This window comes from Neopelma chrysocephalum, unplaced genomic scaffold, assembly GCF_003984885.1.
Source record: "Neopelma chrysocephalum unplaced genomic scaffold, ASM398488v2 Primary Assembly neopelma1_151, whole genome shotgun sequence".
Taxonomy (NCBI): Eukaryota; Metazoa; Chordata; class Aves; order Passeriformes; family Pipridae; genus Neopelma; species Neopelma chrysocephalum.
The window spans coordinates 645,683-652,850 of NW_020897813.1; positions in this window are offsets into that span (position 1 = coordinate 645,683).

Below are 7,168 nucleotides of genomic sequence, written 5' to 3' on the forward strand. Positions count from 1 at the left end.
TCAGGGGTAAAAAATGTAACAGTCATCGATCCTAAGGGAGTGAGTCAGGGCAGCAGAGCTGTTCTGTGCCAAGTGAAGGGCAAAGCAGAGTTTCCTCTTTGTTACTACCACAGAGACTTGCCCAGGCCAGTATTTTCTAATTATCTTGCTCAACCCCTTCTCCCTCCACAAATGATCTGTGCCGTTCGGTTCCTGTCCCTACCAGCCCCAAAAGCAGGAACCAGGCAGGCAAAGTGTGCTGCTTCCAACCCTAGAGCTGCTCCCATGCCCTTTCCAAGTACCTCTTGTGCCATTTCCAGAGAGGTGTGCCTGCTTCCCACTTTGGGGAACATTGGGGAGAACATTCTTTGCCTCCTGAGTTTATACAACTCGTTCCCACAGGATTCTTAGTGCAGGTTTGGATGGAGCAGAGTCACTTCTTTGTAGAAGTGACCCAAGTCTGTTGCTTAAGTCCCATTGCCAGATCAGTCAGAGATTCTGCCATGCTCCTACCAGGCTCAATGAAGTCATCTTCCTCATCCTCTGCCTGTCCACAGTGCCCACATTTGGCCATGGAATCTGTCAGTGGAAGCAGGAAGATGGATGGTTACAGCCCAGGTATGTGACACCTATTTTAAGTCTCACTGTGTTTACTGTGGTTCAAATGTCCATTGGTCTTTCTGCACAGCAAAACCAACAAAACCAGACTCAAAATCTACTCCAAGGTCACATCTTTCTTATTTACCAAATCAGGTTGTCAAGTACAAAACTGAGATCAGTCAAGTCAGACCAAAAGCTGGGCTACACACTGCACCATTGCAGAGACTGCAGGAAAGAGGAAAGGGCAAGGCACAAATTACAAATACACAACACTTTGTCTAAATGTGCTTCCAAACTGAGGCTTTTTTTCATCTCAGGAAACCTACTGGGTCAGATGTGGCTCCCTACACAGAGCAGTCCTCAGCATATTTCTGTTCCATATAACACTTCACTCTCTCAAAGCAAGGAGACTTTAATATCCTTATGGAAATGAGCTTCCCAGGTTTACCTTGCATTTCATCATGTACACGTCCTGAATCTGTTAGGCTTGTGCAAGGTCTCCAAAGTTCTTGTATTAGAAGAGGTGCTGAACAGCCAGTCTTTATCTAATCTCAGTAATGATTTTGTAACCTCTGTTGCATTCCAAGTTGTGTCTTTTCTGAACTGAAAGCTTCTGGCCTAATCATCTCCTCCTCACACTGATCAGCCCTGTGATGCTCACGGAATTATTGCAAGGGTTGCATCTCCTCTCACAGACTTTCTCTGGATGAGTCAGCGATGCTATCTAAAAATGTATTATCTACAAATACACTGTTTGTGCTTTGCCTTGTAAAATTACAGGTGACTTGTACTTGAAAACGTCCTGCTCCTAGAAAGGTCATCTTATATAACTGAGATCACTTCATTGCAACCAAAAGTTATTTGGTTTTTAAATTAGTTTTACCACAGATCAATTGCAATGAACTCAACGTTTCCCTTTTTTAATGTAAGAGTTGCCAAGATGATGTCTCTAAAGAAAATGCAACTAAATGCAATTTTAAATAGAGTTTTGGTTCAGTGTCAGGAAGGAAGGAATATTTTATATGTTGCAGTGCTTGCCGGGTGAAAAATGTCTTGTGGTTAACTGAATGTAGGTGTCGAGTTAGATTTATCATTTTTTATGTAACAACATAAAACCGAATCCAGCAGTTTGTAAACAAACACGGAGTACTTACTTCCAAAAAAAGCAGGAAGGAAAATAAGATCATAACTACTCTCTGGTATTCCTTATCAATACACACTAGAGAGAGAAAATCTGTTTATAATGATTTGACAAGCCAGGGAGGAGGAGTGGGGAGGAGGGAGGGTGACACTGCCCTGTCATGCTTTTGTGGGTTCTTTGATGCACAGGTGAGCTCACGTTCCATTCTTTAATGCAGCATCTGCCTGTGTATTTTTCCCTTGTCAGAACAGAAATGACTGGTGTGTCCTACCTTTGAGATCTCTACATTGGCTCTACCAGTTATTATAAGGGACAGATAATAGGACACGTGGAACAACATGATCCTTATGAGACAAAGCTAGAAAAGAAAAAATAATCAATAATACATATTTTAAAACGTCTGAACAAGTGTTATTATTCTGTGGCTTGCATTAAAGTACTTCCAGTGTTCAGCTTTACAGGCACACACAAGAAGGTGCCATCCCCACTGAAAACTTTGTTAATACAATGTTAGTGGTCATGTGGTTCTGTAAATAGATCATGGAAGACTTGAGCTTATTCACTCTTCTCAGAAAAGTTGGGAGATAGATGCATCTATGACTGATATTAAAATATATTTGAAGAATTTAATATTTAAACTGAAAATGATACCAATTATGTGTACAAGTAAAAAGATTATGATTATTGTGATGATTATAACCATTGAGTTTGGGATTCTACTTGAGTTTCTGTTGCTGCCACAGTTTTCCTAAGGGGAAAAACCCCAAAACACACACATCCTAAGCTGTTTATAACCACTGGGGACCACAGGGACCACTACCAGCTACTAAATTTCAGAGACAGGAACTGCCTCACTTTCCTCTTAGTAAAAATACATCCTGACATTGCCTCAAAGTGAGTTATCCAGCTGCTCACCTGCTTATTACCTGGATTATATCCTTGTTAATCCTGATCCATCTACACCAAGCACTCAGTACCAGACAAGCTGCATGGGCACAGGGACACACACACATGAGTAAAGAAAAAGTTTGAGTGGTTCTCACAAATACCAAGGAAATATTGGATTAAAAAAGATCCTTTTTTTCTGGCTGCTCCTTACTTCAGTTTTTCTGCATCCCTATTCCACTAACCCATGTAAGGAGAAAAGGCAAACCTCACATTTCCAGACTTGCTTCAATCCATCTCACAGGTAAGAAAAGCTACATTATACATTTCAGACCATCAAGGAACTCTCTCTCTGTGCATGAGAGAACACATTTTTTCCCTTCTTGTAACCAATTATTGCAAAATGTGGAAAGTATCAGGATAAGGATGTCTACATAAGAGGAGCAGGGTAAAGCATTGAGCCTTCCAGAACATCAGAAAGCCTCACACAGAGGTTTGATGTTTCCCCTTTTTGTTCAGAGAGGAGAAATGAGTCAGGCACACTAGAATCTGGGTTGCCTTTGGATCCCAGACATGTACTATGTAATTATCATTAAAATCATACAAGCATGAAAGAAGCAATGAGTATGCATGGATTATTTCTTTGCTAAAACTTACATGAGGAAAGCTGCTCCTAAAGGGCTCAGAAAAGAGAAGACAAATATTTACTCTACCTTTGCCACTCAAACAGTGCAAGTGTTGCTGTCTGAGCTGATCCTTTCATAGGCCAGTATCCAGTGTATCAAGGCAAAATTGTGTTAATTACAAAAAATGAACTGGACAGTCCCAAAATCAGAATATTTGCTTTTATTACTGACTTAATACTTGTTGATTATTTTGGGTTTCATTTGAGGAGGAAGCTTAGGAGGAGAATGCCCCCCTGCAGGGGTCTATAGGTTTTGAGGGAAAACTGCCAGGCTCCCAAATGTGTGCCACTGTAGGGGTACAAATCAGCCTTTAAAGCAAGCCTTCTCACTAGTGATCAGGAGGTATTCTTCCCATCTCTATTTTCTGGAAATCATTTCTTGTGTTCATGTTACTCCATTTGCTTTAGCATCCTCCTGCTCCAGCTTTCTCCTTTCCTTTCTGTTCCTAGAGATTCCCTGTTTCTCCCCTTTCCTCCACATCTCTCAGTGTCTTGTTCTCTTTTCAGCTTCTACACACCAAAACTTACTCCGATTTGGACTGTAAGAGAAGGTGATCAGCAAAACAAGGAACTGCTTCCCTTTCCCACTGTCTGGATACGATGATAATAATCACAAAATTAAGAACACCAGAAATATGTTAGTGGTCAGAGTGGTCCTTCCAGCTCAGGGTTTGACTCCAAGAGGAAAGCACACCTCTGTCTGCTTCCTACTACTTGTCCCCCTCATATTCCCCCAACATCTACATTGTTATGCCAACTGCTCCCATTTATGGATCTGTCATCACAAATTTGTCTAATCCCTGATTAGACCAACTGATGCAATCTGTCCCCATACTCTCTTACTGGGGCAAGGAAGAGTCTGTGTGTAAAGTACTTTCTTTAAACTAGTTTAAATTTAAGCCCCCTCTTTCTTCTGCTGTTTTGTGGTTTAACACACACCAGATATTTCATACAGGAAGCACTGGAAACATTTAACAATTGTCAAAGATATGGAGCTATTCTAATTTTCCCACAGTCCCTTAGGACAAAAAAGCTTTAGCACTGTCTTGCAGGGCAAGGCAGGTCTACACTGGTGCTACAAGAGCCTTACACCAACACTTTGGAGCTCGTTCAGCTCTGACTGAACGAGGCAAAGGCAGCAGGAGCTGTGTCTGTGCTTGTCAGGACTGAGGCTGTCCCTGTATTCGTACAGATCTCCATCTTCTGCTTTTAGTCCTCCAAAATTCACTGGGTTTTTGGCAGGGACCAGGAGGTGAGACCTTCTCACTGGGTCTATCAGCCACAGCTTTGGAAACAAACACCAGTGCAGAACATTAGTTACTCAAAGAATATACAACTAACTTCTGCCAGATATTTTTTTCCCCTCTTTTTAAAAATAAATCCATACTTACACTACATTCCCACCCCCTCAGGTTCTACTTCAACATGTTTTACATCGCTCCCGTAATCAGGAAATATAAAAACTGACAAAAGTAAGAGCTTAATTGTGAAGTACTATAACAGGAAAGGAAAGAAGAGTTAGAGATCTACATTTAACCACTTTCACTGGCTCAGAAAAACTGCTGAGCCAACACTATGCTCCCCTGAAAATCTTCTTTAAACCAAAATCCTTGCACAAACGAGTTTCTTCATTTATAATAGATTAGCAAATCTGTATTTATATTAGTTGATGATGGCCTATCTGTTAATATTAGTTAGAATTACAGAAGAAGTCAACTCAAATCACTTTTTGGAGTAATCTCTAATTCTGTTTATCTCCAAACTACTTCTCTGCTTTACCTTCATAAATAAAGTGGCCAAACCCCAGACAAGCTAAAGGTTTCACCCGTCAAAATATAACCTCTCCAAAACATACCTTAAATGCACAACAGTTTACATTATCTGAGAAAGAGAAGGAGAGAGTGGAGCAGGAGCTGTTACAAGCACTTCCCCAGTTGCAGGTCTGCATGATGCCCAGTGCTGAATGCAGAGAAGTGGAGCTGTGGGACACTGATGGCAGCGTTTGCCTGGTGCAGGATTTGTCCCTCTGCAAACACACCAGCCACACACAGCACATCCTTGCCTCCTCACAGCAGCGACTGCCTGTGTTATAACTCACTTTCAGGCCAGAATCAATTCTTATTTGGGGAAACAACACCTCTGTACCACAAATAAAAGACCAACACAGCCTCTAATTTTAGAACAATGGCTTGCGTGGGATCTGCATGCGCTTCTGAGAGGTGACCTGCTTTTTATTCACTGCATCAGTGTTTCCCAATCTGCTGGATGTTATTTTGAAGAGTTTGAAGAGACACTAAACCGAGCTGGGAGAACACAGGCGGCAGCGAGGCACTAGGACCCAGCAGAGCTGAGGAGTGGGAAGGGGGGCGGTTTTCTCACCCAAAAGCCTGCAATTCTGTCCCCACCCCCTGCTGACCCACATCCTTCAGCCTTCACTGCTGGGGAAAAGTAAAAGGCGGAAAAATATCAACAGTACTTTAACTTATGTTAAAATATAACTTTAACTTAATCTAGTTAAACACGGGCAAGAAACAGTTAAGTTTGAATGGAAAAAAAAACAAACCCTGGTTTCTCATCAGAAGGAGGAGTTTGGCTTTCAGCGATTTTTGAATCAGAAGTAAATACGGGCTATAGTGAAGCTTCATGCCCGAGCTGGGGTGCCTCAGAGGTTCCCTCAGCACCCCAGGGCGGCTCCCAGCACCCTTCTTCAGCAGCCAGCACCCTTCATTTCCATGTCCAGGGTGGGAACACAGCCACGGAGAGCCAGCTGTCCCCCCCAGGGGTCCTCCCGCTGCCACAGGCGGAGTCACATTTTAAGTCATTCCGGTTTTGATCACTAATTTCGCTTGTGTAAATTGTGAGTGGATTGTCTGTGCTGGAAAAGGTGGCCAGGGGAGCCCACACAGCGGGTCCCTGAGTTTGCTAAAGCCACGTTCCTGAGATGTCATTTTGTGAGATATGTAATGACCACACTTTTTGAAGAGTTCCTTCAGTACACGAGGTCCCCAAGGGCCTCTGCATTACAGATCATAGACTCACTGAGGGAGGAAAAGACCTCTGAGGTCATCCAGTCCAACCATTTAACTCCTGCAGACATGAACCCAAGGAACTTCAGTTGCAGAAGTTGGGTCCTGAGCCTTGACACTGGGAGGAGCAGCACCAGGGGTGAGAAACGGCTGCTCTTGCTGAGTTCAAATCCTACTGTAGGGATTCCTGCTGAGATGCCCATTTGTCCCACACACAAAATGCCAGAAGAGCTCAGTGCTATACACCAGTTAACCTCCTGACTCGCTGCCTCTGCCCTCACACCCGTATGACCAGACTTGTTAATGTTTGGAGGGTGTTTTTTCTATGAATAACTCTTGTTACTGCTGACCGGTGTTACCCTTTGGACACCTTCCTTCACAGTCAGTAACCTCCATGTTTTCCACTTTGACATCTTCATTCCTTTTCCCTTTTTGATTTTTCAGCCATTAGCCCCTCCACTGGGTTGTTCTTTTCGTTTTGGTTTCTTTTCTTTTTTTTTTCTCCTGTGATTTTATGAGGAAATGACAGCCAACACATGAGAGGTTTACAGTAGAAATGGCTTTACAACCTCGACCTGATTTTTTTTTTTCTGATTTAGTGGAAAAAAAGGCAAGGCAGGACACAGATCCAGGAGGCCACAGGGAGGAGGATGCTCGTCAGCTGAGACACAACAGAGGAGGGTTATACTTGCTCAGACCTGAGCTTTAACTTCCTGAAGTATTGGGAAGTGCTCTCCAGCACTAACTTTCTACTGCCTATTTATTGCTGAATCAGACTCCCATTGTGCCCTAGATTACTTCAATTTCCCCATTATTCAATAATCCACAGTTCCTCTCTTTGCATTAGCCTGG